Raw genomic sequence first — 27,071 nt, 5'->3', positions numbered from 1 at the left:
GCACATTACAATTGCTACATCAGGCAGAAAAAAAGGGTCCACCAAGATCCTCAGCAATTTTCAAGGGCTGGGAAAGACTCCTACCTGAAACCCTGTAGAGCTACTGTCATTCAGTATAGACTGACCAATGGTTTGGACAGTATAAGGTAGTTTCTTATGTTCCTTTTAGTGCATCACAAGAAGACTGCTTTTTGTGATGTGAAAATGGAATGGATTAAAAAAGTTAGAGATGGAAGCATCCACCCCTAGAGGAGGCTGACCATGGAATTTCTGTATGTTTTAATAGGCAGGTCTTATATCATTGTAGACTGTGTAATGTCTACCTAGATGCAAGTGGATCATTCCAATGGAGAGATGCAACATAATTTACCCACAGAAGATGTTGGCCATTGTATCTATCTGAACTGGTCACTTGTCTGCATCCAGTCAGGCAACTTACCTTCATCAGTGGCTTATACATAAATACAGGGAAGTAGCACTGAAGCACTTGGGTAAATCTATATTCTGGAAATGGTCATATGCATCCCCCCTCTTTTGGAAGTATTGGAAAATATAGAAATATATTGCAAACATAGAAAAGGAATCCATTTTAAGTGGATTTATACATGAACTTTGGAGGATCTGACCCAACTGAGCATTATGCAGGCACCTTCATTGTTTCAATGCCTGCTAAAAAAAAATTGTTTAGGCAATCCCAGACATTTATCTCAGACATGTAATTTTATTACGTGCATTTGTTTTTAAAATCTGTTTTTATCTATAGTTGGATAATTTTATGTTTAGTGTTTTAATGTCTGATTTTATTGTTACTTTTAATAAATATTTTATGCCATTTTATGTAAGCAGCTTAAAGGGTTTTTTTTATTAATGGTATATAAATCTTGTTAAATAATATAAAACTTTTAATAAGTCTGACTCTTATATTGAGCACCTGCTGATGCCCAAGCCATTCATGCATTGTCAGAGCATTACAAAAGCCCAACTAATTATATGCAAAATAATACATGAAAAATACATATACTATACATATAATACACATATAAGAGTCAAGCCCCATGCAGCATGATATTTCTACAGTATAATTTTTATAAGCATATTAAACTATATGCATTTTTTTTACAGTTATATGCTTTGTTGTAGTTATCTGTGTGCTGATTCGGTTAAGAAAGTATATGTATATATGTGTAATACGTGTGTAATATTATAGATATAATAATGCATACAGTATGATAGAATTGTTCATATTTCTATCAGAACAAGAGGGGAAACATGTTTCTTGTGAAGATTAAGGAGCAACACAGGAATTAGGAAAAAAATATGTGGATAAACTTGACATCAAGATTTGCAGAAAACTCTTTCCCTACTAGGGATGGGCAAATCTCTCCATTTCAGTTTCTTATTTTTTTTCCAGTCTTAAGTTCAGTTCTCCAGATTTCCACATCAGTTTGCAAATTCTTTTTGTTGTTGTTGTTTGCATTTTTGTGTGAATTTCTCCTAAGGACACATTTAGTATTACATTTTGCCTAAGAAACAATTTTTCAAGCAATTGTCCCTAATATAATGCATTTTTGTATGCTATTTTTACTAAAATATGCATTTTCTTGTGCACTTTATCCCAGCATATGCATTTTTATACCCATTAGTTGGCTGGGGGGGCTGCAGTGCAAAATTCAAAGAAGTACGAATGTTGAAGGATGGCTGTGTTTTGGTGCTTATATTGCTTCATAAAATGCAACTTAGATAGACTGGCCTTTAATGCAAACTGAACTGAATTTCCCCCCATCCCTTAGCCCAACTCCCCTCTTGAAATGATCATGTATTTCTCTTCACCTCCTTCAAAATTGCGTCGGCCAGCTTCACTGCTCATTCTGTTGAGAAAGGGTTTAGTCTTCTGCTCCAAAGTCCTGCCATGAGAGCACCACTGGAAATGAGCTGCTCCTCTAAGGGCAGATTCACTTTTACCCTTTTCAAAACTTTTGCTGTATGCTTCATTTAAATTTGGGAGTGGGGGGGAGATTGTTTGCTATCTGAAGCTGAGAAACTGTCCTCCAAATAGCGGCAAGCAGCAATTTGTAAGAGGTAAGCAATAGTCTCGACAAGGGTAACTATTTATTTTGCAGTAAGATAAACAAAGAAGAGGAATGGAAACTGGATAAACTTACAGGCTTGCGTGCTCATCATTACCAATTTGTTTGGCAATCACCCCCTCTCCCCCAACAGCAAATTATCAAGTTACCTTTTGAGGGGTCAAACCTGCAAAACCCAACCCTGCAAGAGTCATGTCAACATTTGGGTCAAGCAGGTGACTCTAGTGCAAATTTCCATCTTCCAGGCAGACCAGCTTTTGGTATTGGCACACAAAGTAGCTTGTGTTTCCTGTAGTCAGCTACAGCATGGGATGCTCTCACAATCTTCTGAAGATGGCAGCGGCAAACCATGCTTTCAGTAGCAATAGCAGAAGGAAGTCTCATTTAAACAGCAGGACATTTTCTGCTCCTTGCACGGTGGTGGCAGCAGCATCCTCACCCCCTTTCTATGCAAAAACAAGAGGCACAAATCTCTCTTGCCAGTAAAATGACTGGCTGCATCACTCATGCAATTAATTGGGGGGTGTAGCTCTGTTTTGATGGTGAATTCTGCAGCAGCTGGAGCTTCCAAACTGGGCCAAATAGCAATCCTACATAGAGTGCACTGCAGTAATCCAGTCTCGAGGTTGCCAATGCATGGACTATAGGAGCCAAGCCATCCCAATCCTGATATGGCTGTAGGTGGTATACCGGAAAAAAATTGGTAAAAGGCACTCCTAAACACTGATGTAATTTGGGCCTCTAATGACAAACATGCATCCAGAATGGAATTTAACAGGGATAAGTACAAAGTTCTACACCTAGGAAAAAGGAACCAAAGGCACAGTTATAAGATGGGGGATACATGGCTCAGTAATACTACATGCAAGAAGGATCTTGGAATTGTTGCTGATCACAAGCTGAATATGAGCCAACAGTGCGATGGGGCTGCAAAAAAGGCAAATGCTATTTTAGGCTGGATTAACAGAAGTATAGTTTCCAAATTACGTGAAGTATTAGTTTCCCTCTGTTCAGCACTGGTTACGCCTCATCTTGAGCACTGCTTCCAGTTCTGGACATCACACTTAAGAAGAATGCAGACAAACTGAAACAGGCTCAGAGGAAGGATGACCGGGGGACTGGAAACAAAGCCCTATGAGGAAAGAGAACTGCATATGTTTAGCCTTGAGAAGAGAAGACTGAGGGGAAATATTATAGCACTTGAAAGTACTTGTAAGGTTGTCACACAGAAGAGGGCAAGGATCTCTTCTCAATCATCCCAGAGTGCAGGACACAGAATAATGGGCTCAAGTTGTAGTAAACCAGATTTCAGCTGAACGTCAGGAAAACCAAATTGTAAGAGCAGTACGACAATGGAACCAATTACCTAGGGATGTGGTGGGCTCTCCGACACTAGAGGCATTCAAGAGGTAGTTGGACAACCACCTGTCAAATATGCTTTAATGTGGATTCCTGCATTGAGCAGGGGGTTGGACTCGATGCCCTATAGGCCCCTTCTAGCTCTACTATTCTATGATTCTATAAGTACACCCAGGTTATGCTCCTCCTCCTTTAGAGGGAGTGCAATTTATTTATTTATTTGTTTGTTTGTTTGTTTGTTTATTTATTTATTTATTACATTTATACCCCACCTTTCTTTTCATGATAGAAATCCAAGGCAGCTTACATATGGTTCCCAGGCGATCTCCCTTCCAGGCACTGACTAGACCTGACCCTGCTTAGCTTCAGCAGGGTGCTGGCCTCATGTGCCTTCAGACCATAGCCTGGGACCAGGCTGTTCATACAGAACAAACAACTGGCCTATCTTCTGGACATAGGAACTACCTATCCACAGAACCTGTCTTCCCAGGATTCAAACTCAGATTATTGGGTCTCATCCTTTCTACCACTGTATTAAGGCACTGGTCCAGAGCTTGCACAGCCTTTCCTGATTCAGATGTTATAAAGATGGAGCACTGTATGTCCTCAGTGTACTAATGGCACCATGCTCTGGAACTACTAATGACCACTCCTAATGGCTTTACAAAGATGTTAAATACCACTGGGGACAAAATAGTGCCCTATGGAACCCCATACCACAGGTGCAAGAGTGTCACAGAGCACTCCCCCAATGGTACTCTCTGGATTCAGTCATACAGGTAGAAATTGAAGCACTGTAGTACAGTGCCTCTGATACCCATCCCCCACAGTCAATCGAGGACTATACTATCGTCAAAATCCACTGAGAAATTGAGTAAGATAACAGGGTTGGACTCCCACTGTCCCTCTTCTGATACAGGCCATCCATCAGGGCAGCCAAGACTGATTCAGTCCTAAAACCAGCCCTAAAGCCAAATTGAAGTGGATGCAGATAATCACTGTCATCTAGGAGCACTTTCAGTTGCTCCGTCACCATCCTCTCAACTAGGGTTGCCAGGTCAGAAGCATCCCAAAGCTGAGATTTCAGGGGCATGCCCTAGTAATGTCATAGGGGGTTGGCCCTAGTGATGTCATTAATCATGATAAATTAAGCATCAACCACAGTTGCTTGGAGCATACCACTCAAACCTAAAAAATTCTCTGATTGGAAATTAATAGAAATCTTAGCTAAATGAGGTTGTTTCCAGGTCCAGCTGAAGTGACAGGATCATTCCTTCTCACCTGCTAAGAGAGCCTGGGTAAGAACTTTTAATCTAGCCTACTTGCTTTTGACAACAAGGGTTTAAGTGCCCTCAGACCAGGCCAGTCACCAGAAGGCCATTGTAGGAAAAAAGCCTAGTGTTGTGGAGATGTTGGATGGGAGCACTCAGGAGTAAAGATGGATGCCTCTGAAGGTTGCAATTCTAAACACACTTACTAAGGGTCTAATCCCCATAGAACTCAACAGGACTTACTTGTGAGTAGATATTGTAAGGATTGTGCTGTTGGTAAGGCTTGATTAGGGATCCTCTGCAATGGTATCCATAAGCAGAGTTGGCAACTCCCTCCTAGAATGTCCTGCCTGCCTTTAACGTGGATGCTCGAAATTTCTTTACAGACTTGACCCTTCACTGCAGAGAGAGGTTTGAGAAATGAGTAAAAGTTAATATGATTCTCTACTCTTTCCTGCCCACTCTGTGGGCTGCAATAAACTCACTTTGACAGCCAGCCCAATTCCAATGAGTCATAACTGACAGAGAGAAAACTGACAAAGAGAAAATATAGTTGGTCTACCTTCACAGGCAGTAGATTGGGAACAACAGCAATTGAAGCCACACTTCCTGTATGTGAATTCTCTTTTACTACTATTGGGCAAGAAACAAACCACCATGCAAATAACAAGGTGCATCATCAGTGAGTTTAAGGGGATTGAGCTGACATGGAACCACTGTTGTTCCTTCTATGGATGTAAGGGAGTGAAGTCAGAGCTAAATGAAATGGAAACAGAAAAACAAAAATAAAAGACAGTGATGATTTCCTAAATGCAATACCATACCACAAAAGATTCCTATGAGTAAGGCAGAAAACTCAGCATCCTACAACCAGTCAGGGTTCCTAACCAAAACTACAAAAATCCTGGCAGCCAGTCAGCCAGAGTCACAGAAACCCCATGCAGCATGACCTGACCCGGAGGCTGCAGTTACTGCAGAGTGCTGCGGTACAATTGCTGACATGAGTGAGACACTATCAGCACATAACACCTCTGCTCTGAAATCGGTACTGGTTGCTGATTTGCTACCAGGCCAACTTCAAGGTGTGCTTTCCATTTTACGGGTGTCACATAGTACTTGTTCTGCTCTTGTAAGAAATTGATCCTTTAGTGTGGCAGCATCTACGGTTTGGAACTTCCTGACTATTTACTGTACATTAGTCAGGCGCTAAAAACATTTTTGTTTAGGCATATAGAAGTGATTATGTTTTTTATTTGTTTTTAACTCATTGTTAGTTTTATTATTTTGAATGTTTTAAAATACCTGTCTGTTTTTGCCAATAATTTTTGCCAATACTGTTTTTGCCAATACTTTAATTGTTTTAATTCCTTCTATAAACCATTTTGAGGTTTTTTATGATAAAGCAGTATATAAATGTTGTAAATAAAATACATAAATAAATTTCAGAGTCACTGTGGGCCCTGGGTCTTTTTACTCTTTTATACCAAGTCAGGCCTTTTGGTACCATCTAGCTCAGTACTGATGGCATGGACTAGCATTGGCTCTCCAGGATTCCAGGCAATAGTCTTTTCCAGAGATTGGATTTTGGACCTTTGCATGCAAAGCATGTGCCCTACCACTGAGCTACAGCCCTGTTTTAAAAAGTATATTTCAAAATTGTTCTTTTCAATTAATTAATGAATACACAGCATACTAGGGTAGATCCACACCATGCATTTAAAGCACATTCAACATACATTTGAAGCACATGAACCCTACCACAGAATCCTGGGAACTGCAGTTTGTTAAGGGTGGTGGAAACTATAGTGAGGGGGAAACTACACTATCCAGGATTCTTTGGGGGAAGTCATGTGCTTTAAATGTGAGTTGGATGTGCTTTAAATGTATTGTGTGGATCTGCATTACTTCATAAACCTTGCCTGCATATTAAATTTAAATTAAATTTTAAAATGGAAAAGAGCTACAAAGTTTACTGAGTGACCATGGGCTATGCACCATCTCTCAGTCTAATCTGCCCCTCAGGGTGAAAACAAGGGAGGGAGACCATGACCACCCCAAGGAAGAAGGGCACACTTAAAATGTAGAGGAAATAGTAATTTACAACCATAATGTGAAATCAGATAGATATAAAGACACAGTATGAAGAAATATTTATATAAGCATGAATGTCAAAGATGTTTATTATTTATGCAATCTGTAAATATATTTATAGTGCAAACCCATGCATGTTTACTCAGAAGCCAGTCCCAATGTATTCAATGGGGCTTACTCAGACAGGGAAGCATGCACAGGACTGCAATTAAGTGATAAGCAAATTAACTCACCCAATCCAAAATTCAGAATCATGCCACTTTAAGCTGTTTTGCAAATGTTTTATAATTGTTTTATGGTTATTGAATTTTAAATGACTTTATGTTTTGTTGTGAGCTGACTTGGTTTCCAACCCTGCCTCACAGGGTTGTTTAAAATATTCTGTATACCCATACGCTGGAGATGTAAAAACTAGAATGTAAAAAACATACACCCCATATAATACTGTAGTTTACTGACAAAACCAGTTGGCCATTGCAGAACATTTTTTTTAAAAAAATAAATAAGTTTCCTGCCAAATGGAAACAGTGACACCTAAGTAAGCCCTGCCTAACTGCTTTAAAAAAAGAAGGATTGGGGGGAGGGGAGATAAAGATTTACAACACAATCTTTTTCTATGTTCACTTAAAAGTCCCATTGATTTTCAGCACAAGCCTAACCGTATCTACTGAAAAGCAAGTCCTACTGAATTCAATGGGATTAACTCCCAGGTATGTGGAATTAGCATTGCAGCTTTACACCCAGAAAAGCTTCATATTGGGAAGGTTTTCAAAACAGGTTATGAATAAGACAAATAAATTGCCCTCTTCAACCATCCAGTAAAATTTAAACATGTTTGACTCCTTAATTTAAAAAGTGTAACACAGCATGCACACTTTAAAAAACTTCTGTTCAAAAATTATTTGAAAGATAAAAGGTATAATATGCCACTTTTGCAAGTAATTAAAAAGAACCTGCATGTACACTTTTATGCCTACCAAGATCCTGTTGTGATATTTTGTTGTAGGGCAATCCTATGAATGTTTACTCAGAAGCAAGTCCCAATCCTGTACAGAGCAGAGCTTGGAAGTAACTAGTTACAAGTAACGAATTACTTGTAGTTCATTACTTTTTGAGTAACAAGTGGATAATTCCTTTACATTTTGATTGTAATAGAACTAGGAGTAATTTTACTACTTTTGTGGAGTAATTGTAATGTTTCCAGAATAACTTTGGGGCATTACTTGGGGAGGGGGAGCAGGGGAAGTTTTCTGCTCCTCTGATTTGTGGATGAAAATCATGTGCCTCAAACTGGGCTTCTGTTGCTCTTTCCTCATGCTCTGTTGATGGGTAGGAGACGACGAGGGAGGAGGTGGAGAGTGAGACGGAGTGGAGTGGAGAAAACAATTATTTTAAAAAATGGATAGTGGTGGTGAAGAATGGAGTGGAGGGAAAAAGGATCCAGAGGTCAAAAACATGGATAAAGGAGGAGAAGGAGGCAGCAGGAATGGAGATAAAGAACTGTGGAGGTGAAAGATGACGTGTGTGTGTGTGTGTGTGAGAGAGAGAGAGAGAGAATACTGTGTTTGCACTTGGCACACAAAGTGGCCTCCAGCACCCTCTCTGCCTACTGTGCTGCATTTGCAGTATTTTAACCTTTTTGCATCTAAGGGGAAAATGTTTGCTTGAGTGAGTGTCCCTTAGTTGGTGGCAGGGCAGGGTCCGGGAGGTGGTTAAGTGAGAGGGATTATGATGGCTGGCTCAGTGGGGGGGGGGGTTGCACTTGGTTTGGCGTGCAAAGATCTGAGTAGTGGCCTCAGCCTCCCTCTCCCTACCAGCGGAGAGACCACCATTGCTACTTTATGAATAAAAATAATTATTCTACTACCTCTGTATGTGTTTGTTTATTTTTAATGTTCTTTTAGGCTACTTAGATGTGCAGCAGCCAAGGCCAGCACCTTGTAGGCATTTTTTTTTTAAAAGTAACTGAAATGTAATCATAGTGATTACTTTGGAGGAAAAGCAAAGTAATCAGTTACTTTCAGAGCAATTGTAATTGTAACAGTAATTACTACTTTTGGGGGCCATGTAACTGTAACTGTAATTTATTACTTTTTAAAAGTAATCTTCCAAGCTCTGGTATTTATTTTATTTATTTATTTATTTATTTAAAATATTTATACCCCGCCCTTTTTCCAGAGAACTCAGGGCGGCTTACAAGAATAATCATAAAAAAGATTAAGACAGTAAATATACAAAATTAAAAACAATTAGAATGAATAAAATCAAGTACAATTAATTAACCAATTCAATTAAAAGCTCATCTAAAAAGGATCGTCTTCACCTTAGCACAGAAGGAGAAAAGCGAGGAGGCTAATCGCACTTCACTAGGGAGCGAATTCCACAATCTGAGGGCGGCCAACAAAAAAGCCATATTCTGTGTCTTTGCAAGAAGAACTTGTGAAAAGGATGGAATAGCGAGTAAGGCCTCACCGGAGGATCTTAGAGTCCGGGCAGGTTCATAAAGGGAGATACAGTCTAACAGATAACCTGGACCTAAGCCGTATAAGGCTTTATAGGTCAAAACCAGCACTTTGAATTGTGCCCGGAAACATATTGGCAGCCAGTGGAGCTGGTACAGCAAAGGGGTTGTATGTTCCCTGAGCCCGGCTCCAGTTAACATTCTGGCTGCAGCTCTTTGTACCAATTTAAGTTTCCGAGCAGTCTTCAGTGGCAGCCCTACATAGAGCGCGTTACAGTAGTCTAATTGGGATGTAACTAAGGCATGTGTCACCATAGTCAAGTCTGATAGGTCAAGGAATGGGCGCAGTTGGCGAACTAATCTTAATTGAGTAAAGGCACTCCCGGCTACAGCAGAGACCTGGGCCTCCAGGCTCAGAGCTGAGTCCAGGAGTACCCCCAAACTGCGAACCTGCGATTTCAGGGGGAGTGTAACCCCATCCAGCACAAGTTGAATCCCTATTCCCTGATCCACGTTACAACTGACAAGGAGCACTTCTGTCTTGTCCGGATTTAATTTCAGCTTGTTCATCCCCATCCAATCCATCACCGATACCAGGCATCGGTTCAGAACCTGGACAGCTTCCTTAGTATCATGAGGTGGAAAGGAGAAATAGAGTTGGGTGTCATCCGCATATTGGTGGCACCGAACCCCAAAACTCCAGATAACCTCTCCCAGCGGTTTCATGTAGACGTTAAATAACATGGGGGATAGAATTAAACCTTGAGGGACCCCATAGGTCAATGGCCAAGGGGTCAAGCAGGCATCCCCGTAAACCACCTTCTGGGTTCGCCCTTCTAGGAAGGACTGAAGCCACCATAACACAGTGCCTCCAAGTCCCATCCCAGAGAGGCGACCCAGGAGGATACCATGGTCGATGGTATCGAAAGCTGCTGAGAGATCCAGTAGAACTAACAGGGACACACTCCCCCTGTCCAGTTTCCTACGAAGGTCATCCACCAAGGCGACCAAAGCCGTCTCAGTTCCAAAACCGGGCCTGAAACCAGATTGGAATGGATCTAGATAGTCTGTGTCATCCAAAAAGCTCTGGAGCTGAGCGGCCACCACCCGTTCTCTGGTACAGAGAAAGTATTATATATTTACAGAATTCTTGATGTGAGACAAACAGGAAACAGAAACTGTTTTCAGAACGTGAAATGGGGTTTAGGTATTGCCTGGGGGTCAACAAATCTTGTCAATCACAGCCTGACTTCACTTATTGGCTAAAAACCTGAAAGGGCAGGGACTAGAGCAGCCAGTACTAAAAGAAGTTACATGGGGCGGCTGACATTTAGGTTTATATCTTTTGAACCAGACCACCTAGAAACTTATATTTTCTTTTTAAATGAAAGGTAAGAGTCTGGAGACTAAGGTGACTCACCCAGAGACCCAGAGAGGACCCCCCCAAAATTGGAGTCTCCTAGGAAATACTGGAGAGCTGGCAACCCTACTCTCCACCATCTTCTCCTCAAATGGGAGATGGGCAATTGACCGGTAGTTGTTACACACCATTGGTCCAGGGTGGGCTTTTTAAGGAGTGGCCTCACCACTGCCTCTTTAAGAGTGGCAATGACACATTCACAATGTCCACATCATCAGGCCACATCAATTGGAAATGGTCCCATAACACTGGCCAGACGTTGCATTGGACACCTCAACTGGATTGTCATCTAAGTCACTATGGAGTTGAGCAACATTGTCCTCAAAGTGTTTTGTAAGCTGCTTACAGCTAGTTACCATGTTTTCCAAAGGCCCACCCCCTGAATCTAGGTAACCAATTTCTGGACCACACAGAAGAACTCTGCTGGCCGACTCCTTGTGTACACGATGGATGTAGCAAAATACAACTTCTTCACTGATGTCGGAACTTGGTCTTCTACATTGGTGGTGTAGATCTGATCCATCCCTGGAATATCCTCCCAGGAGCCACAGGAAGCCACCTTATCTGAGTCAGACCGTTGGTCCCTCTATCTTAGTAATGTCTACACTGACTAGCAGCAGCTCTCCAGAGTTTCAGGCAGGAGTCTCTCCCAGCTCTACCTGGAGATGCCAGGGATGGAACTTGGGACTTTCTGCATGCAACACAGATGCTGTCTCACTGAGCTATGGCCCTTCCCCATAAATTACAGTCTTGAAGTTACAATCTGTGAGAGCCAATGATGTTTACAAATAAATTCATAGCATGCAAATTATAACTTCTTCCTCTCTTTCTACTAGTAGTAATAGCTGTCACAGTATAAACAATAGGCATAAGAACTGACTATTTTGCTGAAATAACCAACTGGCTTTGTAATCTCTAGTTAGTAGGTTGAGTGCTCATCCATCCAATTCAATCCAAACAATGCATATACAACCTTTCTGGCAAAGTCTCATTTTGAGGGCCCCAAGGGCTTTAGATTTTGTCTCTCAAGTACATAACCAGGACATTATTTGAATTGCGTAGCAGAGTCCACCACTGATTTGTCAGAGAGAATTATGCAATCACTCCTAGCAAGATAAGAAGCACTTCTTATCCTTTGAGTTCAATTATGGCCCATTTTTAATCGCAGGTGCCTTCCATTCCTGGCCAAGCATTTTTCAAGTGCACTTTGCCTTTTAAAGGTTGGAAATGAATGTTGTAAAATACTGTGAATTATGGCAAAACTGTGTTTTGCATGGTATAGAACCTTGTTACTCGGAGATTTTTATGCATAATGACATGGTCCCACTGATTTTTCTCCCTTTTTCATCTGCATAAGTATAGTACATGGGACATTGCTAATAAAGTGGATGTCAAGTCACCTACCCACCTTAGGAAAAGGTTACCTCTTTATTTTAAGTACCCCATCAATCATTTTGAATTAGCATGGTATTCTATGTGAAAAGCACTGATCATTATAAATTCATGTGGTATTCATGAGGATGTCAAATGTCTACCCAGAGGACTTTATCTGTTAGAAAGAAAGCCTTACACATGACCTATCCCCAATCTTTCTGCATATGCCATTGCCTTTAAGCTACATAAGACATATGAACACTGGACTGTATAATCTCCTCTGTGTTTTAAGGCAGCACAAAAGGCAACCGAGGTCATCAGTCAGAGACATCTTGATCTATGAATGACAGTCTATGGTAACTTTTCCCCCCTCGCTTTTGCTTCCTTTTCTGTGAGGAAACTCAATAGATCTCAGCCTGATACCAGTCACAAGCTTGCAACTTTCAGGGGATGGGCAAAAGTTGGAGGTCTGGCAGTATTCAGCAGCTTCACCAACCATTCTTTTACAAAGAATCTCCACAGAAATAATGGTATAAGTTTTTGAATGGGTGATCATTTCTTGTTTGTGTTTAATGGTTTTAGTTTTCAGCTGCCTCCATCTGTGGGTGTTTCTAGTGAATATTTTTTCATGCTTTTTGTAAAATAAAAATCCTTATATCCCACTTTTCCAGTATGATTGCTTTCAAGATACCTAACGATTTCAATCGTGTGTGTGTGTGATCAAATTAAGCTGGGGAAAAGAATACCCTCAAAAACAAATTTAGCAGCATAAATCCCATTGAAAGCCAGTTAATATTTACTAGTATTAAAAGCTTAGCTAAAAATAACAGTTTTGGGTGACTTAAAAAGAAGAGTGACAGTGCTATGTGATTTTGTCTGGGGACAGAATTCCACAAGCAAGGACCACAAATAAAAAGCTCCTCTCTCTAGTATATCTCATATTCCCATCAGTACAGGAGATAACATGAATCAACTGAAATAACTTTTATATGACATACTTTGCATTATTTATAGAATTTGATTTTTCTATTTTTGAAAAACAATTGAGAAATTGAGGATTCCTAAAGTGTCAGCTCCACTTTGGAAACAGACTTACACAATTTCAGAAGCATCCTTACCTATAATTAGGCATTGTAATGTGAACCTTCCTAAGTTGCACTTCCCAAAAAAATATGCAAACCAAAATGTAACTATCATTCAAAATTTACACTTTTCTGAATTTTGCGATGCAGTTCTCCAACCAAACAATGCATACCAAAAAGTATATTAAAGGAAGGTCCATACAAAAATGCTTATATTAGTGAAAATATCACACAAAAATCATTATATTAGGGGAAATTGTTTGCAAAAATGTTTATTAGGAGAAATTTCCACATTTTTTTTAAAAAAATTGCAAACTGCTGCAATTTTGCCATGCACCTCTCCATTCAAAAATGAGTGCAAAATGTGTATTAGAGGAAAATGTGCACATGTTATTAAATCTTAAGAGAACACTCTCTGTGAAATCCCAAAATGGTTCTTTTCTACAAATATATCTGATTTTGTAGAGGTAAGGATGGAGATAAGATCACACCAAAGGTTTGCCTAGTGTAGTTTTCTGTTCTGACAGTGGCTCACAGAGCCCACAGGGACGACATGAGCACTACATCACTGTCCTGTTCATGATCCTCCTAACTGATACTCAGAAGCACACTGAATATATTAGGTAATGTAGCCTTCATGACGAACTATGGAGTGTTGTCAGTGAAGTTCAGAGACATTATCAGGGAAGAATGCAAACAGACAATGCCTCTAGTTAAAAAGAGAGAAAGACCTCAATGGATGACTGAAGAAACTCTTTAAATGGTTAAAGAGAGAATGAAAGCAAAAGCAAAAGGAGACAGAAACATGGTTAGAACTGTAAATGCAACTATACAGTGACTAGTACGTAGGAGCAAAGAGAAATATTACAATGGTTATTGTATAGAAATAGAAGACGACAACAAAAAGGGTAGAACAAGAGTCCTATTCCAAAAGATTAGAGAAATTAAAGGGAAATTCAAACCAAGAGTAGGGATGTTGAATAATCAACAGGGGAACACACTAACTGACCGAGATGAAATAAAAGGAAGATGGAAGCAATACACTGAAGAACTCTATAAAAGAGATGCCAGGATGACAGATTCATTCACGGAGGAACCGTATGATGAAGAACCAGAAATTTTAGAATGTGAGGTGAAAGCTGCTCTTAAAATACTTGGAAGAAACAAGTCACCAGGAACAGATGTCATACCAACAGAGTTGCTACAAGCTACTGAGACTGAACCTGTCCAAATTTTGACAAAACTTTCTCAAGAAATATGGAAAACTAAACAATGGCCCACAGACTGGAAGCGTTCCATATACATCCCAATTCCAAAGAAAGGGGATCCCAGGGAATGCAGTAATTATCGAACTATTGCCTTAATATCCCATGCAAATAAAGTAATGCTCAAGATTCTACAACCAAGGCTCTTACCATATATGGAATGAGAAATACCAGATGTCCAAGCTGGATTTAGAAAGGGAAAAAGCAAACATATCATATTGCAAACATACATTGGATAATGGAACGGAGCAAGGAATTTCAGAAGGAAATCACCCTGTGCTTAATAGATTACAGCAAAGCCTTTGGTTGTGTAGATCATGAAAAACTATGGAATGCTTTAAAAGAAATGGGGGTGCCACAGCATCTAATTGTCTTGATGCGCAACCTATACTCTGGACAAGAGGCTACTATAAGGACAGAATATGGAGAAACTGATTGGTTCCCCATCGGAAAGGGTGTGAGATAGGGGTGTATTTTATCACCCTATTTGTTTAATCTATACGCAGAACATATCATACGGAAAGTGGGATTGGACCAAGATGAAGGAGGTGTGAAGAGGGAGAAATATCAATAATTTAAGATATGCAGACGATACCATACTACTAGCAGAAACCAGTAATGATTTGATACGAATGCTGATGAAAGTTAAAGAGGAAAGCACAAAAGCAGGAGGTGTGAAAATTGGAGGGAGAAATATCAATAATTTAAGTTATGCAGACGATACCATACTACTAGCAGAAACCAGTAATGATTTGATACGAATGCTGATGAAAGTTAAAGAGGAAAGCACAAAAGCAGGACTACAGCTGAACATCAAGAAGATTAAAGTAATGACAACAGAAGATTTAAGTAACTTTAAAGTTGACTATGAGGACATTGAACTTGTCAAGGATTATCAAAACCTCGGCACAGTCATTAACCATAATAGAGACAATAGTCAAGAAATCAGAAGAAGACTAGGACTGGGGAGGGCAGCTATGAGAGAACTAGAAAAGGTCCTCAAATGCAAAGATGTATCACTGAACACCAAAGTCAGGATCATTCAGACCATGGTATTCCCAATCTCTGTGTATGGATGTGAAAGTTGGACAATGGAAAAAACAGATAAGAGAAAATTCAACTCATTTGAAAGGTGTTGTTGGAGGAGAGCTTTGCGCATACCATGGACTGCGAAAAAGACAAATAATTGGGTGTTAGAACAAATTAAACCAGAACTGACCCTAGAAGCTAAAATGATGAAACAGGTTATCCTACTTTGGACACATCATGAGAAGACATGATTCACTAGAAAAGACAATAATGCTGGGAAAAACAGAAGGGCATAGAAAAAGAGGATGGCCAAACAAGAAATGGATTGATTCCATAAAGGAAGCCACAGACCTGAACTTACAAGATCTGAACAGGGTGGTTCATGACAGATGCTGTTGGAGGTCACTGATTCATAGGGTCACCATAAGTAGTAATAGACTTGAAGGCACATAATAACAACAACAACAAGCCTTCAGGACTAGTGGCCACTGATAGCTTTATCATCCATGGATGTAACTTTCTTTGATAGAGAAGAACCACCAGATAATGCAATGAGGCACCCTTATGATCATGCGGAGGTTGGATCTTTAAAACGATTCCTTAAATATCAGTCTGTTCAGTACAGAGTACCGATAGCAGAAGTCATTTTATGTCAGTAACAAGTTGTTGGGTTTTGCCACCTGCACAGCTGTTATTACAATCTTGGTTTTAATCATTATTATGATGTAATAGTCATTTAATGATACTTCAACAATTGCAGCCTTGACGTGACACTAGATTCACAGCATGATAACATGACTAATATTTGAAGAAAGGGATGCTTTCCAAGGAAGTGAGCAATGCAGCAACAGCTGTTGAAAGATTACCTTGAGAAATTCCTATGAGTGACTGTAATTGAGAAATAGGCATGGCAAATCTCTCACATTTCTTCTTGTCAGTAATTAAATAATTCCTTCTTCCTTCTGCAAGAAAACAGCCATGTAATAGCATACATGTTCCCTGTGCTGTTTTTTCCTGTCTCATATCTTTCATGGAAAACAAAGATCTATGGTCTATGACAGTGGTGGGGATAGGATCCAGCTGGTGGTTTCACTCCTTATCTCCCTCGCTTCTTCTGGACTATTTTACTTTGCCCACATGGCTTGAAATCAAACCACTGACTTGGTCAGATTATCGGCAGTGCCTGGACACCTCACTTTTGGCCAAGCCACATCTTTGCCTGTCCCACACCAGATGTCACATGATGTCTGTTGTAGAGCAGGTAGTTGGCTTGGCCAAAACAGCCTCAAAGACCAAATGGGGTTCAAGCTAGAGCTTCCTGATCACTAGAATATGCTATTTTACTAAAATATCTTAAATTTGATATCTGGACAATGCAAGTTCTATGGGTGACAGATCATTGTCACACTCAGAGTAGATCCACTGAAATCACTGGACAAATCTATTGGTTTCAAGAGTTCTTTTCTGAGTGTGGTTAATGTTGGATATCACCCTGTGACTAGAACAGATGAACTTAAATGTGAGTTCCTTTCCATTTTCTTTAAGAAAATTGCTGAATCCCTGGCCATTTTGTAGAATTGGAATCATTTATCAGCTTTTTTTCAGCACAGACTAGGAAAGAAGGGATGGGATTCATAGAAAAATGAGAATAGCTGCTGTAGCTCTGTGGAAATGCCCACCTACCGGATACTGGTAACATCTGGTGTGCATCCAGCACTCCTGTATAATGCAAGAGTATTCTGTACCCGTATTTCATCAGCTTATTCTAGAACAATTGGACTGACCCTAGAGATTTGTGAGCCTCTTTAGATTTCCAAAATCTTGTGAGGTTTCCTTTGTTCTGTGAAACCCCCCACAATTTTATATCTTTCCTTCCCTCTTAAATTATATTCAATTGGGCACCTAAAATGTGAAGTCAGTGGAAATATTGGTCAAGGAGGAACTGGTAAGATTTATGGGTTTAATATGTGGTGCAATATTGCGGCATAAGAAGATCCCTGCTGGATCAGACCAAAGGCCTATCTAGTCCAACATCCTGTTTGTTTGTTGATTATTATTTACAGGATTTCTTACTCTTCCTACACCATAAGGGCCCTAGGGGGTTACAACAATATGATAGCATGCTATTAAAATTAGTTACTGTCCTGTTTCAGGTCAGGCCTCAGCTGCAGAGGGTCCACAACATGGCCCACGAACAGCCCAGGTATTAGATACACAGCTAGCAGTTGAGGTAATGGCACAGGCAAGGTCAAAAGACAGTCCACGATCAGGTCACACAGTAGCAGCAGTTCAGGCAAGGTCATAGGTGAGGTCAAGAGGCAATCCACAATCAGGTCACACATAGCAAGCAGTTCAGACAAGACAGAGGGCTGATGGAAATACTGAGGTTTTTGAGCCGGAGTTGCTAGAACCACACCCAGGCTCCAGCTGAATTTTATTAGCTGGGATCAAGAGAAGTCTCTTTGTGAGGAGGACCTTGAATCTCAAGGAGTCTTTCCCTGAAGTATGGCACTTCTCTTCATGGGGTGGGTTTCCATCTGCCATTTATGATGCAGTTGCTCAGGTGGGCTCAGAGCCGTTCAGCCACAGCTTCTGAGGCTGAGCTCTCACGCCACAAGGACAGAGTCCTGCCTGCCTGGTCCAAGAGTCCCAACTCTTCCTTGAGCCCAGCTCTATTGGGGACATAACAGGGGTTCTAGGTTATCCTCCAATGAGGAATTGGTTGAGGCTAGACAGATACATCCATCTATATCTGAAGGTTAGGGTGGGTCCTACAACATATATTTCAGCTGTCAATGGTAAAGGGCAAAGAGGTTCATCTGCAGCTGATCATGAAAGCGGTTATAATGAAGGCACCAGATGAATCTCTGTGGTGAGTGAAAAAAACCTTTTGAGAAACTGGGGGACATGTTTTGGCACAGCACTACCTAAAACCGAAAAGGGATGTGCTAGAAAACCATGATTGTGTAGTTGTAACCATAGTATTCCAATCAGTGGAGGCTGGTTCATTAGGTCTACCCTCAGACAGCCCTCATTTGTCTACCTTACATAGAACCCAGTCCAGAGGGTGACACTGGCTGTCAGCTTCCTCCTCCTTAGTCTCAGTGTTGCATTTGTAGAATTCAGCAAGGAGGAAGATGGAGACAAAAACTAAAATTAGTTGGCTTTGCCTATCATCTACTGTTGCTCACTCTGCCTTCCGCCCTACCACTCCCAATGGATACCAGTCACCACTGATTCCAACACTCCAACTGAACAGCAGGGAGTACAACATATAAGTAATATTTTTATAGTACTTTTATATTGTCAGTTGCCTCAAGACAATTTTTATAGTAGGTGTCTAAGAAATTAATAAAATCAATACATAAAAAACGCAGAATCAGTGACAAAAATGCACATTGGGATGTTGCATCTATCTGATGATTAAATTTTCCTCCTGTACATGCTGCCGAACTTAGAAAAGGAAGGTCATTTCATTACATTTAAATTAAACATCTGACTCAAGTTCTGAGCTGGTCAGCAATGATATCCATTAGTCATTGTGCATAGTTTCGTCTCAAACAATCCGCTGCATCAAATGAAAAACTTAAAGATGATATAATGAAAAGTATGAATTAAATGACTCATACCATTCCATTCAAAACCATTTGAACAAAAGAACCTCCAATAAAAAAATTAATTGAAAAAAATGAGTTGGGGGTGGGGACAGGAAAAGAAAATGAAAGGGAAAGGAAATTACTGCATGTTACTGTAACTGGGGACAGATTGTATCACAGGATTATTAGAATTTGAAGGAAAACATTATTATTTTCTAAATTGAATTGGATTATTTATTACTGTTCTAAAAAGTAGTGAACACAAAGAAGATTTCAAGCAAATATTAGATTAGACTGGGAAATAATGTATATGAGAGAAGTGGGTCTGAGATAAATCTCTATATAAACATTACAAATATTAAATTCTCCTTCACATGGCTCCAGTCTGATAACATGAGCCTTACATTTTGTATAGTGCACATATAGTAGCACTACAGAAGCAAATGTGGGTCAGTTCCTACTGCATGGAATTTAGATTCAATATCAGATGTGTAAGAGCATAGTTTTTCCCTGAGTGCAATTGTATATGAACTAGTTTCTAGGGGAAAAGCTGAGGTGGAAAAATCCTAATGACTGGGAACCATGCACAATTGGGATCCACACAGAGATAGAAGCCCTGTGCGGGCATTTGCCTGAGCCTGTGTGGGCACCAAGTGGGGGTGGAGCAGGAGTGTGTACATAAGTCCTGCCTCTAACGTCCCCCATGTGAAGGCTCTTCTTGTTAGATGTATTTAGCACCAAAGTCTGCAGAGGGTTTCTATGTGCATTCAAGAGAACATGATTAGAAACTACCCACAGAAACCCTGGTAAGACACATTGCCACCAAACTGAGAAGCAATGAAATGCTATCGGTAATCAGCCATCCAAAGGATAGTATGTGAGTGAGATGTTGAAAATGACAACTCCTACTTCATTATGATAAGATGTAGTCAGACATCTTTTAATGAAAGATGGAGCCCTTCTCTTTCTGAATTTCATGGAAAGGAGATGTACAGCACTATTCTACTAATATGTCCTGTCAGTGTAAGGATTTCCATTCGTGCAGTGTGGCCTCCCACCCTCTCCTGCCCCAGCACGTGCCTTGCACCCTCCCAAAATCTGCTCCAGAGTGCTGTGGGAATCCATAGAATAGATTTAGGAGGGCACTGAGGGAGAAGAGGGGGAACTTTGTGCAAGCAGAAACCTTGTGCTGACAGAACAATTGCCCTAGTGCTTCATTGGATTCCACCAATATGGATAAATATGGTGCTTGCTCCCATGTAACTGGGCATACCATTACACCCTTCTTCTGTTTGTTCTTTGGCGTCCATGTTAATTAAGAGTGCACCCTACTCATGCACTTTATTTATGTATGCTATATATTTATACTTTATATTAATTAATGGAAACATCCAAAAGGTGGGGAAGGGGGGGAAGAACCAAAAACAGATGAAGCACTTTTTCCCACTGCCCTTCTGGGCTCGTGACTGCAAGATGAAAAATGAGGTGTTTGTTTATTTGTTTTGTACAAATAAATCAGTTTATGGGAGGAGACATAGATATGCTAGCTCCAGGGCTGGCATGTGTTTCCTCCTAGGGTTTTTTTTTGGGGGGGGAGGGGAAATTTACCCCAATTCTTCCCAACTTGCTCCAACTCCATCCTTGGCATGCATCCTTTCTTTCTCTACCAATATCGGCACTTGGACATCAGAAAGACAAGGGTTGCAGAAGCTTCCCCAGTGGTGGGATGAGGCCTCGCAGAGTCAGCTCTCCTTCCCTAGGGACAAACCCCTCTCAGAGAGGGAGATCTAAAATATTGTATGGCCCCTGGGATGCCCTCTCAGGACCCATTGGTTTGCAGCCTCAGAGATTTACCTGAACTAATTTTTAAAAGGTGTCATTTCTGGGATTTATATTTAAATATTATTTTAATTTTGCTTGTGCATTCCATGTTTAGATAAATGGACAAATCTGTCAATTTCATTTTTTCTCCATTTCTAATTTTTCCTGTTTTAAGTTCAGGTCACCCCATTTCTGCATCAGATTCTGAAGCATGTTTTAAAACCAACAGTCTGCATTTCTCTCAATATACAATTTTTTTCAAGCAATTTCCCCCAAATATAATGTATTTTGTACAAGATTTTCACTAATATTTGTGCACCCTTTCCTCTAATATATGCATTGTTGTACACATTTTTGGTTGGAGAACTGCGCTGCAAATTTCAGACAAGTGTGAACTTGGATGGGTATCTACATTTTGGTTTTCATATTGTTTCAGGATGTGTGAATTAGGTATGTGTGTGTTAAAAAGCAAATGAATTTCTCCCCCAACTCTAACTGTAAGAACTAGTTATTATATAATTAGAAGAGAGGATTAAATTGTTGGTCTTTGTCAGGAGTCAATACAGGTATAGAATCATAGAATCATAGAATAGTAGAGTTGGAAGGGGCCTATAAGGCCATCAAGTCCAATCCCCTGCTCAATGCAGGAATCCAAATCAATGCATTCCCGACAGATGGCTGTCGAGCCGCCTCTTGAATGCCTCCAGTGTCGGAGATCCCACTACCTCTCTATGTAATTGGTTCCATTGTCGTATGGCTCTAACAGTTAGGAAGTTTTTCCTGATGTCCAGTCGAAATCTGGCTTCCTGCAGTTTGAGCCCATTATTCCGTGTCCTGCACTCTGGGACGATTGAGAAGAGATCCTGACCCTCTGTGTGACAACCTTTCATGTACTTGAAGAGTGCTATCATATCTCTCCTCAGTCTTCTCTTCTCCAGGCTAAACATGCCCAGTTCTTTCAGTCTCTCCTCATAGGGCTTGGTTTCTAGTCCCCTGATCATCCTTGTTGCCCTTCTCTAAACCTGTTCCAGTTTGTCTGCATCCTTCTTGAAGTGCGGAGACCAGAACTGGACACAGTATTCAAGATGAGACCTAACCAGTGCTGAATAGAGGGGAACTAATACTTCACGCAATTTGGAAACTATACTTCTGTTAATGCTGCCTAATATAGTGTTTGCCTTTTTTGCAGCCACATCACACTGTTGACTCATATTCAGCTTGTGATATTTGTCAATTCCAAGATGCTTCTCACATGTCGTATTGCTGAGCCAAGTATCCCCCATCTTATAACTGTGCATTTGGTTTCTTTTTCCTAAGTGCAGAACTTTGCATTTATCCCTGTTGAATTTCATTTAGCTAGCTTGCTAATCAGAAGATCATGGGGCACTTTGTCAAAAGCTTTGCTGAAGTCGAGGTATATTATGTCCACAGCATTCCCACAGTCTACAAGGGAGGTTACCCGGTCAAAAAATGAGATAAGACTAGTTTGGCAGGATTTGTTCTTCATAAATCCGTGTTGGCTCCTAGTAATCACTGCATTGTTTTCAAGGTGCTTACAGATTGACTGCCAGAAATTTTCCAGGGAGTGATGTTAGGCTGACTGGTCTGTAGTTCTCTGGTTCCTCCTTTTTGCCCTTTTTGAAGATAGGGACAACATTAGTTCTCCTCCAGTCATCCGGCACTTCACCAGTCCTCCACAATTTTGCAAAAATAATAGACAGTGGTTCTGAGAGTTCTTCAACCAGTTCCTTCAATACTCTAGGATGCAGTTTACTGGGCCCTGCAGATTTGAACTCGCTCAATTTGATTAGGTATTCCTTGACCGTTTGTCTGTCAAGCTCAAGCTCCAATCCTTCCCCTTCTACTTCATGTTTCCCAGGAGGATCATAGACCCTTTTTTGGGAGAAGACTGAGCCAAAGTAGGAATTGAGCACTTCTGCCTTTTCTTTGTCATCTGTTATCATTTTCCCATCCTCATTGAGTAGTTGTGCCACCATTTCTTTTCTCTGTCTTTTACTAGGGACATACCTGAAGAAAGCTTTTTTGTTGCTTTTAGCATCCCTCGCTAACCTTAGCTCATTCTCAGCTGTAGCCTTCCTGACACCATCCCTGCAATTCTGTGATATCTGCCTGTACTCTTGCTTTTTGGCCCGGCCTTCTTTCCACTTCCTGTATGTGTCCTTTTTTGTTTTCAGGTCATCTCTTAGCTTTTTGTGAAGCCACATTGGCTTCTTCTGCTGTTTTCTCCCTTTTTTCCTTGCTGGAATTGCTTGCCATTGCACTTTTAGAATTTCCTTTTTTAGAAATTCCCACCCATCTTGGACTCCTTTTCTCATTAGGGTGGCTTGCCATGGAACCATACTTACAATTGTTCTGAGTTTATTGAAATCAGCTTTCCTGAAGTCCAGGATGCACTTATGGCTACTCTCAGCTTTTGCTTCTGTTAAAACCACAAATTCAAGTATGGTCACTTTCCCCCAGAGTTCCCATAACTGCCACTTCATCCACCAAATCCTCTCTATTGGTTAGAATCAAGTCCAGGATAGCTGATCCTCTGGTTGCTTCCTCCACTTTCTGTAGGAGAAAGTTATCTCCAACACAAGTCAGAGATTTCTTGGAGGAGCCGTATTTGGCAGAATTTGTCTCCCAACAGATATCGGGATAATTGAAGTCCCCCATTACTACTACATCATGCCTTGAAACATTGGCATTTTTCTTTTCAAAAGTTACATTCTCGTCTTCTGCTTGATTGGGTAGTCGGTAGTAGACTCCAAGCCTCACATTCCTTTTATTACTTGCCCCATTAATTTTAATCCAGATACTCTCGGTGGAGCTACCAAGCTCATCTTCCTGAATTTCTGTGTAGGGATATATATATTTAACATATAGCGTGACTCCACCTCCCTTTTTATTCCTTCTGTTCTTTTTGAATAAGTTATATCCTTCAATTGCTGTATTCCAGTCATGGGAGTCATCCCACCAAGTTTCAGTTATACCTATCAAGTCATAATTGCCCTCCTGTATTAAGAGTTCAAGTTCGTCCTGCAGGCATCGAAGTCCATATGATTTATGGCTTGGCTTTCTCACTACATTTTTCTGAGGTCTGTCACTGGTCCCTATTACAGTTGATCTCTCTGTTCCCGTTACTGTGAACAAGTCTTCATCAGTAGTTACCACCAAGTTTACGTCTCCCTCTCCCTTAGGATTCAGTTTAAAGCCCTCTTGATGAACTTCTCCATGCTGTGGCCAAACACATTCTTCCCAGTCCTTGTGAGATGCAACCCATCACTTGCCAGCAATCCATCTTCCAGGAAACATAGCCTGTGGCCCCGGAATCCAAATCTCTCACGTTGGCACCATCTTTGTAGCCATTCATTCACACGGAGTATTTTTCTTTCCCTTTCTACTCCTCTTCTAAGTACTGGAAGGATAGATGAAAAAACTATCTAGGCCCCAAAGTCCTTGAGTTTCCTTCCCAGAGCTTCATAGTCTGATGTGATTTCTTCATAGCTCTGTTTGGCGATATCATTTGTTCCCACATGGATGAGAAGAAAGGGATACCTGTCAGTGGGCTTGATCAGTGATGGCAACCCTGTCACATCTCTAATCCATCCTCCTGGTAGACAGCATACCTGGCGGGTCCACGGATCTTCTCGGCATACTTGGGTTTCGATCCCTCGCAGTAGGGAGGCTCCCACTACTAATACTCTTCTCTTCTTGTTGTGGGGCATGATTTCATTGCCCCTGCTTGACTGAGCTTCAGCCTTTCGCTCATTGTCGCACAGGGTCTCCTGTAATTCTTCCACCACAGGCTGTCCTCCAGTCTCATCCTCGAGTGGTTGAAAGCGGTTCCATAGTTCCACTGGTGAAGGGTGTCTTCTAGCTCTTCTGCTCCTAAATGTCACCCTTTCCCATGAAGTTTCCTCCTCTTTGTTGCTCCTCTCCAAAGCAGTCTCCTCTTCTGCTACCACATGCTGCTGCTCTTCCACCTCTACTTCTCTTTGCTGCTGTTGTTCCAGTGTTCTGTCTAAGAACTCTTCATCTTCTCTTGTAGTTCTCAGTATGGCCACCCGCCGTTCCAGGCCTCTCACTTTTTCTTCCAACAGTGCCACGAGCTTGCACTTGTTGCACGTGTACATAGGGTTGCCAGGTGTCCGGTTTTTGGCCGGAGTTTCAGGGAAAAAGGGGCCATCTCCGGCCTCCGGCAATACTTTGCTTAAACTGGATGATCTCCGGCTTTTCATTGGCCGCCTTCCCGCCCTTTGTCATTGAGGCAGGGAGAGCTGGTGCCGCCGGGGCCGGGCTCTGTCTTCCTAGGCAGCAGCCTGTCTTGGACAGGGGTGGGCGGGAGCGGCAATGAGGGGCTGCCCTGGGCGCGCAAGGCGGGCGCTGCTTAAAAGGCCAGTCGGGTGAGCGCGGTGCTGTCATTCTCCCTCCTGCTGTGGGCGCCGCTGGGCGGGAGTGGCCGCGATGGAGCTCGGCAGTGGCAGCAGCAGTGGCCGCAGCGTCTCTGGCTGGGGAGCACATCGCAGCCGCTGCCGCCCAGCGGCGCCCACAGCATGAGGGGTGAAGCGGCCGGGCGTCCTCGGGGCTAAGAAGGAGCTGGCCCCGTCCGGCGTCCACTGCTGCTGTGGGTAGCAGGCTGGAGAGAGAGAGAGAAAGAGAGAGAGGCTGGAGAAAGAGAGAGATGCTGGAGAAAGAGAGATAAAGAGAGAGAGGCTGGAGAAAGAGAGAGATGCTGGAGAAAGAGAGAGATGCTGGAGAGAGAGAAAGAGAGAGAGGCTGGAGAAAGAGAGAGAGGCTGGACAGAGAGAAAGAGAGATGCTGGAGAAAGAGAGATGCTGGAGAAAGAGAGAGATGCTGAGAGAGAGAGAGAAAGAGAGAGATGCTGGAGAGAGAGAGAGAGAGAGAGAGAGAGAGAGAGAGAGATGCTGGAGAAAGAGAGAGATGCTGGAGAGAGAGAAAGAGAGAGAGGCTGGAGAGAGAAAGAGAGAGTTTGGCCCTAATCCTCAGTTTCTTACTATTTCCTCTGGATAATTGCACTGCTGGAAACGGACAGAATCATCATGTAATTGTCTTTTCTTGACAGGATGTGGGAGTGAGATTGAAATGACAACAAATAGGAATGTGTGCCATTGTTCCATTTTTCTGCACATTTCCCATCTCCCCAAAGCAGCCTTCCCCAACCTGGTGCCTTCCAGATATCTTTGGGCATACAGCTGCCACCAGCTAACATCTGGAGGGCACCAAGCTGGGGAAGTCTGCCCTAAATTGTCAGCTGCTTCAGGTCTATCAGATCTAAGCATATGGTCACCCTGTTGTGGGAAAGTTCCCATTAAACTGACTCGTGTTGTCTCATTAAGTCTCTAATGTGGCAATTTAAGCGAACAGACCTGATCTTGTTCTGGGTTTTGGACTTCCAGCAGGGGCTTAGACTAGAAGGACTAAAAGGCCCCTTCTAGCTCTGTGATTCTATGCTACATGTAAGTGTGTGTGTGTGTGTGTTACACACAAACGCACAGGCACACACACAAGCATACTTTTATTCTTTGATCAATTTTGCTTAGAAAAAAAGTGTCTTGTTCTTGTCAGTTGACTTCCTTTTTTATTCTTTGTATGTACTTAAACAAGCTGGTCTGTTTTAAAAGAAAAGCTTGGTGGTGTTTGTGAGAGCCCACGAAAGAGCAATTTCAGGTAACTGCCACAGCCAAATGGTTAAGAATTGGCCTTATGACATAATGTGTACTGGCTGGTCTCTACAGAATTCCAAACACCATTTCAGACTTAAGGCTGCCATCTATTATCCCAAAGGCAGCCAAAGTAGCATCCTCCAGATATTGTACTAAAACTCCCATGAGCCCTATCCTGCTTGGCCAGCAATCACAATAAAGTCCAAAAACTTGACTGCATCTGTTTAATTATATGCATGGAAATGGAAATGGACTGCCTTCAAGTCGATTCCGACTTATGGCTACCCTATGAATAGGGATTTCATGGTAAGCGGTATTCAGAGGCGGTTTACCATCTAAGGCTAGTACTCCCCACCTGGCTAGGGCCTGCTCAGCTTGCCACAGCTGCACAAGCCAGTCCCTTCCTTGTCCGCAACTGCCAGCTGGGGGAAACGGCTCCTTGCGACTATGCACCTTGCCCACAGGTGGCAGGGCACATAATCCCTGAGCCACTCACTGTGGGGGTGATCTTTAGCTGGCCCTTGA

This window comes from Rhineura floridana, chromosome 1, assembly GCF_030035675.1.
Source record: "Rhineura floridana isolate rRhiFlo1 chromosome 1, rRhiFlo1.hap2, whole genome shotgun sequence".
Lineage (NCBI taxonomy): Eukaryota > Metazoa > Chordata > Lepidosauria > Squamata > Rhineuridae > Rhineura > Rhineura floridana.
The sequence above is the reverse complement of the archived record's forward strand: the minus strand, read 5'-3'. Positions refer to the sequence as shown.